The sequence below is a fragment of the Parasteatoda tepidariorum genome, chromosome 2, assembly GCF_982258835.1.
Source record: "Parasteatoda tepidariorum strain Cologne lab strain chromosome 2, Ptep-v5.0, whole genome shotgun sequence".
Taxonomy (NCBI): domain Eukaryota; kingdom Metazoa; phylum Arthropoda; class Arachnida; order Araneae; family Theridiidae; genus Parasteatoda; species Parasteatoda tepidariorum.
The window spans coordinates 51,616,047-51,628,365 of NC_141756.1; the positions used below are offsets into that span (position 1 = coordinate 51,616,047).

Consider the following 12,319-nt stretch of genomic DNA (forward strand, 5'->3'; position numbering starts at 1 on the left):
AACTTTTTCAAGGAGTTCTTAAATTGTAAAGACATACAAGATTATGCTCAACACTGTAAAATTATAATTAAAAAAAATTCAATTTTAAAAAAATAAACAGTAATTGCAGCTACTAAATTAGCGATGCAACATACAAATATTTGGTATTTAACCTATACTGCTGAACGCAGAATATCCATTTCGGACGAATAAGGGAAGAAGCGTCTGCCGAAGACAAAATTTAGTTCGTTTACATGTGTCTTTCTCCCCCCCCCCTCCCTTTTTTTTTTTTTTTTTTTTAGGTTTATTCGATTAACAAAACAATAATGAAGATAAATAAATTCGTGAAGGGTCAGATTGAAAGATAAATTATTTTGCGAAGGGTCCGTTTTTAAGTTAAAATATTTTGTGAAGGGTCCAAATTTCTTCTAAACAGACCCCGGTAAAGATAAGACATTCGGAACTAGGCGCAGATATAATTTGTAAAAATCGAATTATTAGAATAATAGTTATTAAAAGTAATTCGTTCGCTTATAAGTTCAAGTTGCGCATCAAAGAAAGGTGATAAAACGAAAATTAATTAGAAATAAAAATTGTCGATAATAAAAATTGCCGAGGTTCCTTGACTCACAAAAGATCACAAACTAATTTCAAAATTTATAGCGAAAACCATTAAGTCGTGAAAATGTTTATTTGGTATGCAATATACACATCAGTTTTAGCACCATAAGTTTTATAAGAGTCCCACACGTTATTATGAATACACAGCCGTTATAAGAAATTTATATTAATAACGTGACTTAGTAGCACGTGTGTGTGATAGAAAATAGTATTAAAACTTATCTTATTTTGCAACTACTTATTTACATTTTGAATATATTCAAAATGCATAATGCCACTGAATAAAATAAAAATTTAAATCATGAATCAAATAGTTATAACTAAGGCCCGGATTTTGATGACATTTGCATTTTTTTGTATTTTTTGCATTTTTGGACATTTTTGTCCTTTAGAGCATTTTTTGAGATTTATAGGGCATTTTCTTTAAATTTTGGGGCCTATTTTGCATTTTAAAGCATTTTTTAAATTTTTTGTTAATTTTTTTCTAATTTTTATTATTTTTTATAATTTTTTATTATTACACTGTCTTCCAAACAATGAAGAAAATCTCTAGGATATTAAAAGGTGAAGCAACATCGTTTCAAATTGAAGAAGAATTGTCAGTAAGTGTGACCGTCTTTAATAAATCGTGACCAATAACATCAGTAGACGTTGAAAGAAGCTTCTCCTGGTATAAAAATTTGCTTTCAGACAAGAGACGCTCGTTTACATTTCAAAATATTAAAAAAAAAAAAAAAATTTTGATAATCCACTGTAATTCTGATATTTAGTAATATTATGAGATGGAAGTTATTATATTAATTTAAGTTTCTATACAAAATAATTATGTTTTGGAGTTAATATATTTTCCTTTTTTTTCTTATTTTAGGATATAAAACATATTTTTCAAACTTTAATGAACGTAGAACAAGTATTGCATTGCTTTATATTTTTTGAAACGACTCATAATAATTTTAAAGAGTAAAACATTGATTTAGTTCAATATTTTTACTTCTATTTAAATCAGGTCATAAGGCATTTTTAGCGCAGTTTTCGCACTTTAAGGGCATTTTTTGTACTTCTTAAGGGCATTAATTGAGATTTTTTAGATCATCAAAATCCGGGCTCCAGTTATAACAATTATTTTAAATTATGCTTAAAAGAAAAAGAAATAAATTGCGTCAATAACAAGACTCAGAATCTTGAATATTAGATTCAGAGATTAAATATTTAATAACATGTAAGAGTTATTTTAAGATTAAGTGAAAAAATTTAAAAATAGTTAATAAAAGTAATAAAGATATACATAGCAAGATTATTTATTTATTTGTTACTTTTGTTTAATTTTTAAGCTTTGAGAAAACAATTACAAGCACTTATAATGTAAAAGCAACTTAATTATTAACAAAATTACTGTAAAATGTGAAGTTATTGCTGACAACTATTGCAAAATGTTATAAAAACGTAACTAATGAATTATCTACTGTGTAAAAAATTCCGGATCTAATTCCGGAAAAAAGTACCGGCATTCAGCATCGTAAGCAAAAAGCACCGTCACTTTATTATATAGTACTATTAATAGTGTTGAGTCTCCAAATTCTGAAATTTAAAGCAATATGTATATGGAAACTCTGTAAATTATTTAGTTCAAATGGAATTTCCAAGTTTCATTCAAATGCAAGTAAATAAAATCATTATGTATATGAATTGAATAAAATGTATACAAATCAAAGGTTTCACTGGATGCATCTTTGCATATTTTTAAAACTTCGCTTTAAAATTAGTACCATACACACTGTAAAAAATTCGAGATCAAATAACAGTAAAAAGTAACGGCCCTCAAAGTGCTACAGTATAATATTTTAAGCTAAAAATGGATTTTATGAATGATACACCTAAAGAGCTGTACTGCCGGTACTGTAAACAGTAATTCGGTCGGGAATTTTTTATAGTGTAGTTTTAGATTGAAAACTAATAATTTAAAACAGTTTTGATTTGAGTGTAATTTTAACTGGAACAATAATGTTAATATGTATATTTATTTTTTCTACTTAAAAATTTTTTACGTAGAATACCAAGGCGAAAACTATTTTTAGGCATATTTTAGCATTCCACAGGTTAGAAACATAGTAAATAATTTGCATAAAAAAAATGGATATTCATAGAAAATAATGGAGACCAGGATAGAAAGTAATGGAGATTAGCTAATGGATATCATCATTAACTAGGCTCATTAATCAGTACATATGCCAATATTTTACGCGATAAGTTTTGCTAATGCATATATGTCATGGTCGCATAGTTTCTAATTCACATAAAATAAGGTAAAAAAAACCATTAATTTCTGCAGTTTTGTTGGCATTTGACTAAAGTAATTGGTGTATTTGATAGAATTGTAAATGCTGAAATATTATTTTATCTTTTAGAACCATTTTAAATGTTTTACTATTTTTTTACTAAATGTTGTATTTGACTAAAATTTAAATGTTGAAACTTGATTTTAGCTTCTTTAAATTTTCTCTACGTTAAATAGTTTACTAATTTACACTATTATTTTTGACTAAATATGACCAAATTTTCTTGTTGACAAAAATTTAAATGCTTAAACTAGATTTTTTTCTTCTTAAAATTTTTCCTATATTTAATGGTTTCTTAATCATATTTTTTTTCCGTCTAAATTGTGCAGTTGACTAAAATTTAAATGTTGAAATTATAACCATCATAACTATTATTTTCAACTAAATTTTGTATTTAACTAAAATTTAAATGTTAAAACCTCATTTTATTTTCTATATGATTTCGCTGCATTAAATGTTTTATTTATCTAGATTACAATTTATCTAAATAAACAAACATCAATCTTAAATCTAGTCATTACTAGTCAGTTTATGGTAGTGAAATACTAACATAAAGCAAAAAATACTGAATTCTTACCCTCATTGCTGAATCCTGCGCAGTGAGCCAAAACAGGATTTTCACACTGCACTGCACTAGTGAACGAAGTACAGTATTTCATACCCATCAGAAAAATAGTACAAACTTCATGAATACTCCTAATTAAATTTTCTTAATTATCCGCTGATTTTTGAGCACGTAACTTTCACACTGTAAACACATTATAAATTATTCTATTGGCCTATCGTCTTATCTGAATATCTGTTGGATTGTAAAACCATCATTTATTCTTATGTCAGCGTGTGAAGCCCAGAAGCTGAGATTTTGACCCTCGCTGATAACGTAAAGAACGGATTTATTGCTGGCCTTAGAGAGATTTAATTGGTCGTCTTATGACATGTGATATTAAGATCAAGAAATCGTTGACCCATGTAAATGCAATTGTTTACTTTCAAATAGAAGATTAATTCACTTTAAATTTGTAAAAAATAAATTTATTTAGTTATAAAGTTTTGTAGTAATAAAGTCATTTAGCTTCTTAAATTTGATTGCTGTAGACAAAACAAACGATTTCAAAATCATTTGAATTTAATTCTCAATCGATTTACCTTTAAAGTTGAAAAGAAAGTATGGCTAGCTGTTAGAAAACAGCATTTTATATCATTTTAAATTAAATGTGAGAGAACTAATACACTAGAAATGTTTCGTAAAAATGTAATTTAATTTAGCAATGATATTTTACATAAAATGAAAAATAATTATTTTCTGTTTAACAATTTTTAAATATGCTTAATTTTCTATTTTTAACTTTTCAAAAATTGTTTAACATGATAAAACTTAGTTTCTTAAATTTTAATAATTACTTATATCGCACAATTTTCAATTGGACTAAATCTGATTCTTGATTGATTCAGTTAAGATTAAAAAGAAAAAACGGCTACCTGCTAGAAAATAATATTTTATATAATTTTAAATTAAATCAGAGTGTACTAATACACTAAAAATGTTTCGTAAAAATGTAATATATTTCAGCATTGATATTTTACATAAAAAGAAAAATAGACTTAATTTTCTTTTAATTATCTTTTAATATGCTAGCCGACGCCGTCCAGTTTAACAAAACTGAAACACAGTTTTTAAAAGCTTATGTAATTTTAAGTCAGTAAAACATACATATATGTTTATAAATCAAAAGAATAGATATTTAGAAACTTTGAGTTGTTTAGAAAAAAAATAGATAGCCCAGCTAAAAAAAAATTTTTTTAAAAGCTCTGTAAAAAAGAAACAAGATTAATATGTTTAAATATTTTTGTTAGGTATGAAGTCAATATTTTTTCATTGTTTTAGAAATAATTTAAAGCATTTACCAACGTTAGAAATTTTCATGTAAATTCATGGAAAGGAAGACGTTTTATTTTATTTTTAAGTTCTAATTTTTCTTTAAAAATATTGTTAGTAATGTACGATATCACTGTTGAATAAAAGTAAGAAAATCGCAAATAAAAAAAAATCGGAAAAACGACAAGATCTAATAATGGGAACATGGGTAACAATCATATTCCAATTCAAATCAATTTCATCATATTAACGAATAAAGATTCATTAACAATTTCTTTTCACTTTTTTTTTTTTTTTTTTGAATTTTTGGTAAAAAATTCCAATTTTTAATTTAACTTTTTTTCTCGTTGGCAATGTGAGCAAAATGGCTAAAAATAAATATAAAATCTAATAGAGAAAGTTTTTGCAAATCAAAACGCACATTCATGGAATTATAATAAAAGAAATAGGAAGCAAACGTAATTATACTTATAAATTGCGTAGCAACAACAGTCCTTTTTTTTAATCATTTTTACATATTATTTCTGCAGTACATGAAATTGGCAATGCAATTTACTTAAAATTTAAATCAGAATTCTTAAATATTTTCTTTGTATAACACTTATGTACTACAAGTGGTAAACATACATCCGTATGGAAATCTCTGATTTAGAATTACTTACATATAATTATATTAAATATAATTATTATATTATATATATTAGTAAATATATGCTATACACTGCAAAACATTCCGGATCAAATTACAGTAAAAAGTACCGATACACAGGGTGCCCGTACTTTTTACTGTAAAATACTGGAGCATGTTACGGAACAAAAAATCTGATATATCCTAATTTTTACAGCAATAATTTCCGCAAAATCACTGAATCATTCTAATTAAATAAATATTACTATAAAATTGACGGTATAATACTTAATACTACGATAATATTAATTTTAAGTTAAGAATGAAACTTAAAATAAAATTGATTTTATGGATGATAATGATAAAATGAATTAATTTTTTACAGCGTATATTGTCTATATGTGACATATCATTGATAGGTTATACATTATTTACATGTTGCATTTGATATGTTATGTATGATAGATATGCTATGCATGATATATAATTTGTTATAATTGATATAATATTCTAATAATAAAGTTCCAAAAGTAAGCAAGATCTTATTTTATAATCTTCTTTCATTTAACTTATTTTGCAGTCAAATAATTAGTATAAAAATTTTTATTTAAGTATCGTATTTATAGTATCCAATTGAATACATTTCGAATCGAGAGAACGATAACCACCCATAAAATTTTCTGAATAAAAAAGAGAATTCTCATATATAGTTCCACCTTTTTGATACTACAAATCAAACTATGGATACTTTTGGATAGATCAATTATAACAAATTATAAATGTATGAATTTGTTATAATTGATATACTTTTCTAATGGTGAAATTCCAAAAGTAAGCAAGATCGTATTTCATAATCTTCTTTTAGCTAACTTAGTTTGCAGTTAAATAATCATAATAAAGAGTAATATTTAAGTACCGTATTTGTAGTAACCAAATGAATAAATTTCGAATCGAGAAAACGATAACCATCCATAAAATTTTCTGAATAAAAAAGAGAATTCTCATATATAGTTCCACCTTTTTGATACTACAAATCAAACTATGGATACTTTTGGATAGATCAATTATAACAAATTATAAATGCATGAATTTGTTATAATTGATATACTTTTCTAATGGTGAAATTCCAAAAGTAAGCAAGATCGTATTTCATAATCTTCTTTTAGCTAACTTAGTTTGCAGTTAAATAATCATAATAAAGAGTAATATTTAAGCACCGAATTTGTAGTAACCAAATGAATAAATTTCGAATCGAGAGAACGATAACCATCCATAAAATTTTCTGAATAAAAAAGAGAATTCTCATATATAGTTCCACCTTTTTGATACTACAAATCAAACTACAGATACTTTTGGATAGATCAATTGCAACAAATTATAAATGCATGAATTTGTTATAATTGATATACTTTTCTAATGGTGAAATTCCAAAAGTAAGCAAGATCGTATTTCATAATCTTCTTTTAGCTAACTTAGTTTGCAGTTAAATAATCATAATAAAGAGTAATATTTAAGCACCGTATTTGTAGTAACCTAATGAATAAATTTCGAATCGAGAGAACGATAACCATCCATAAAATTTTCTGAAAATAAAAGAGAATTCTCATATATAGTTCCACCTTTTGTGACCTTGGAAGAGGAATTTCACGCATAACAGAATTCTAAGCCTCCTCTTAATATTGATATATGAAAGAACGTACCTCTATTATCGACAATAGATACCCACTGAAGCTGAAAAAAGAGAACTTTCTCTCGCAAAAGCGACGGCGCTTTTTTGTATGGACGAGTTGAAAGGCTTATTTCATTCATCGTGCAGATTAGTTTGCTCATAAGAACACTTCAGAATACGTTCTTAAAGTTGGATAAGTGATGGAGGAAAACGTATTTTATGGTTAAAAGCAAATACTAAAAATCAGAGCAGATTTTAAAAGCTACAAATACTCCATTTTTTAAGAGCATTTAAAAGTTACAAACATTAATTAATTATACAAGAGAACTTAGATATAAATATTTAGTTTTTACATTAATTTACAAGCGACAAACATGACGATATCTTTTAGCAGAATTTAAGAAAGCTACAAATTGCTAAATGTTTAAGAAACAGAATTTAAAAGATATTAGTACTACTTAATTTTTAAACAGAATTTAAAAACTACAAATATTACTTAAGTTGTCAAAAACTTTAAAAACTACACATATTCTTTAATTTTTAAAATTAATTACTATATTTTTCATTACCGTATTTTTCAATAGATTACAATATTAAAGAATTCAACAATATTAATGAATTTTTAAGAAACAGAATCAAAAAGATACAAATATTATTTAATTTATAAAAAAACAGAATTTGAAAGATACAAATATTACTTAATTTTTAAACAGAGTTTAAATACTTTCGTTACATACTTTATAAACCAGAATTTGAAATTTTCATTATTATTACGTTACTTAATTTATAAAACAGAATTTAAAAACTGCAAACATTACCCAATATTTATTGAAAACTAATTTTATAATTATACTCACAATGCTAAAGATTTAACTAGCAATGTTACTCTGCGCTTGTTTTTTTTTAATTATTAAATATAGTTTCAGTTTTTTAAACAAAATATATTTTAAGTTCCATTAATTTTAATATGTAAAATTCACAAGAAAATCACTAGAAGGCCGGGATAGCCTGGTCGGTAGGGCGCTGGGCCCATATCCAAGAGGTCGTGGGTTCGATCCTCGCCGGCCGAAGACTCCCCGTGTAGTAAATGGTGACTGATGCACGTTAAATCTGTCGAGTCTCAAAGTCCTCCATGTTCCCACAACAAATCAATACCTCTGGGGGTACTGATCCAGGAGTTTCCTTGTCTTCTGGATTGGTTCAAAATTACAAGGCTACGGAGTTGAACGTAAGTAGTCGTAAACCCATGAAATTGGGTCGGCTGTTCAACGACGGTTATTATATATATATATATATATATATATATAAAAAAAATCATTAGCCTATGCACTGCCAAAAAGGAATAAAGAAAGAAAAAAATAAGTGGATAAAATTATGGTAAAGAGTACTGAGTGTAACATTCTAAGTGTAACATCTGTAAAATCCATACAGAGAAATAATTTACCGTCGTCAAATTTCAAACTATAAATTTCTTACTGTAATATTTTTTTAAATTACAGTGATTCAGTAAATAATACTGTAAAAATAATAATTTTAACTTAATATTTTTTTAATTACAATGCTTCAGTAAATATTAATATTACTGTAAAAATTACGGTACACCAAAATTCCATAACATTTTACTGCAATTTTATCCGGAATATTTCAGAGTGTAATAAGTATATATAGCTAAAGCCCGTCAGTAAAATAACGATATTTTGATAGTTGTTTATTATTTAACACTTTAATATTAGCGAACGTAATGCTTTCAAGTCAATCAAATATCAAATAACTTAAAAATAACAGAAACAATCAACAGCGTTTAATAATGACATGCCATATAAATTATTAAAAATAATGATAACCCACGGGTTGCAGAGATGTAAAAAGAGATTCGACTTGGTCAATGGTCAATGGGTTATTCGCTCTAAGATTCCTTACTAAATGATCAAAGCCTAATGTCCTTAAAAAATTCCATCTCTTAAGATTACATTTGTAAACTGTTAAATATAAACTTGGGCATACAATTATATAGTACGACATCATCTACAAAATTATACGCTCGAAATAATTACTTTTTCCCTCCCCCCTTTATTCAACGTTCACATTGTCTGGAATATTTTGAAATCAGCTTTCTCACTTTGAACAAATTAGAAAGTTATTGTCACAAAATAAATTAATTAAAAGTATTTTTATTATACTTCATTTTAATAAAATATATAAAAAGAAATATAAAAAAAATATTAAAAGTAATAAGTTTTTGAACAAGCGATGCATATTTTTGTTCTAAATTTTAATTTCAATCAGTTTTTTTAAAATAAATATTATAATTTTAAAGCTTAGTTTAGGTTATAAGATATTAAATAGCAATATTTTGTAAGCGTTGTATGATTTAAAAGTTATATCTTATTAAAGAAACCGTAAATGTAAAATGTAGGAATACTTAATTATTTGAAACTTAACGATAAAGTCGTAAATAAATAAGAGACGTTCAAGAAGAGTATTGTTGGTAAAATGTTAAAAGTAAAGAAGGCAGAGTTGTTTCGTTAATTCAGTGTTACATGCAAAAACTTAATTAAATTATTTTTTTCACACCTGTTCTTCTCCAGCCGCAAAGCTTCTAGTGTATTAATAAACAAGTTTAATTAAACCGGTAATTATAAACTCAGCTTTAGTAGAAATGAAACACGAATAATTCTTTTTTTTGAAAGTGAAACCATTATTTAACGGAGTTTTAATTACTGCCACGTTTAAAAGAAAATTCAAGAAAAGGTTAATTAAAAAGAGAAACAAAATCCTTAAAATAAGGTGCATTTTAAATTTCTTAATTAAAAAAATTAATCTTTTTAAAATTAGATAATGGTTTTAAGCAGAATCTCGCAAAAGATAATTGAATTTATTTTGTTAGTTACATGTGAGAAAAAAAATTCTCTCTTCCTAATTATGCATACTTAATTAGAAATAGTCATTATGCATTCAAGATATCTTTATCTAGAATAAATTTATAAGAAAACGGTTAGTTAGTAGTATTGGATTCAATTATACATATGTATTTATTAACTTAGCTATCTTATATTATTTATTATGTATAAATTTAATTATTATTATTATAATGTAAAATTAAAAACATCCCACTCTGAGATAGTCAATCATCGTTAAATGTAAACACAATATAAATAAATGCATATTATAAATTGTTAATAATATTAAGACAACTTATTCGTAGATGCTAATTATTTTTAAGAAATATTAAGGTAATTTATACTTAGATAATTATTTTTAAGAAATATGACTATAACTTATTCTAAAATATTTATTATTTTTAAGTAGTGAGTTATTTTTTGCAATCGACATAACAAAATGTATAAAATCGAATTTTTGTTGTATTTAAAGAAAAATTTCTTTACTTATTCATTTATTTGAATTAAAGAAAAATTTTTGCTATCATTAAAGTAAAGAATTGAATATTACTTTTAATCATTAATAAAAACCAAAAATAATTTTTAGAGATCGTAAATTAGTCAAATGTTTTGTACAGGTAATATTTCATAAAAAATACCAATGTTTGAAAATCAGGTAAATATTATAAATAAACAAATATTTAAAAAATGATATGTACAACGATGGTGACTATTTGATTGTTCGAATTTATAGTATTTTTTTGTAATTCAAATAAACAATCAATATTTCGACTTTATAAAAACATAAAATAGTGATCATAGAATACGAAGTTGGAATGCTAGGGAATAAAAGAATTCCATAGTAAGATCAAACGGAAAGAGTTTTTGCTAAATACTTTTTTGTACTTTTTTTAACAAAAAGTTTAAATGGAATTTCTTTACATTTGTATTAAAAAGGTAAGTATATAAAAAAAAGAAAGAGGAATATTGAATCTCTAGATGGCGTTACAATCGAAAAGTGATCACAAAATTTATGGATAGCTACAAATTGTACAAATAGCTTCTTTGTTAGATATTATATTCAGATTCGTTAATAAGTAGATAAATTGTTGATTAATCCATAGATTACGGTTTAAATTATAGACTAATGATATGATGAGACTTTAAAACAAGTGTTCTAAAGATAACACTACCATTAGCATAGCAATTATGTTTTTTTTTTATAATTAATAGATTTATAAGAATAAAGCACTGGTGTTTGATTATGTAAATAATAAATAAATTGTTTAAATTATAGCTGCAATGTTATTCATAAATTTACAAACCACGTAACTTGATGCTTAAATAAAATAAAATTAAGCATTAACTTAAGATTTGAGTAAATAATGTATGCTACTACAATTAAATTGAAATATTTAAATTTTTCTAAGTTATGGTACTAGAATCAATTATCCATCTGCTTATTTTTCAACGACGTCGAGAAAATCGAGCAATGTTATTCATAAATTTAAAAACAACGTAACTTGATGATTAAATAAAATAAAATTAAGTATTAACTTAAGATTTGAGTAAATAATATATGCCACTACAATGAAATTGAAATATTTAAATTTTTCTAAGTTGTGGTACTAGAATCAATTATCCATCTGCTTATTTTTCAACAACGTCAACAAAACTAAGGTCTATTACTCCAATAAATTCAATATAAATACTACTTAAAAGTCTTCTGATTCTGACGCAGATCGATAAATTTAAGAAGCGTCTACAAAAAAATTATATTTACTAGGCAATTTCAAATAAATAAAAAAAATGATTACCGATTTCAATTAAAAAAAAGCAATCGCCATTAAATCTAAGTTTCATCATTACAGTCATAAATAAGTGCACTTAGCCACTTAAATTATCAGTCATAAATACCACAAGTTATCTAAATTATAATCAAGACATCAATATAATGAATTCTACAGGCATGTGGTTCATATTACCCATATCCAAATTGTTTGACTCCTTTTTTGCTCGCACAATTCACATCCTGTCGAGGAAGCGTCATGGATACTGTTAAGATATACTAATTGGTTTATCATCCATAATGAAGACAACGCACAATTTGGGAGTTGCAGCCATGCAAAATGTTCCACCATCTGCTTTCTTCAACAAAGAATGCGTAAAAAGATTTAAAATGTTTAGGGGAGAGTGTTCTGTTCCTCAAATAAACACTTCGTTAACTTTAGGAAGGTGAGACAAGAATCCGTTTCATTAGTTTTAAGTTATGTTCTTTTTTTTTTCTCGTGCAAAAGCCTGCCTAACATCAATGCGCTTTCAGGACGGCGA

At 25.5% G+C, this 12,319-nt stretch overlaps 1 protein-coding gene across 4 annotated transcripts in view; it reads right to left on the reverse strand.

The window, feature by feature from the left end:
* Positions 1-12,319, reverse strand: part of LOC107453701 (matrix metalloproteinase-21) — a 94,289-nt gene that overhangs the window by 61,577 nt on the left and 20,393 nt on the right. The window contains exon 1 of one of the 4 annotated variants that reach the window (XM_071177523.2): positions 11,974-12,248. The exons of the other annotated variants lie outside the window; for them this stretch is intronic. The gene's annotated coding sequence lies outside the window, so the exon portion shown is untranslated. Of the gene's footprint in view, positions 1-11,973; positions 12,249-12,319 lie in introns of those variants that run through there. 4 annotated transcript variants of the gene reach the window in all.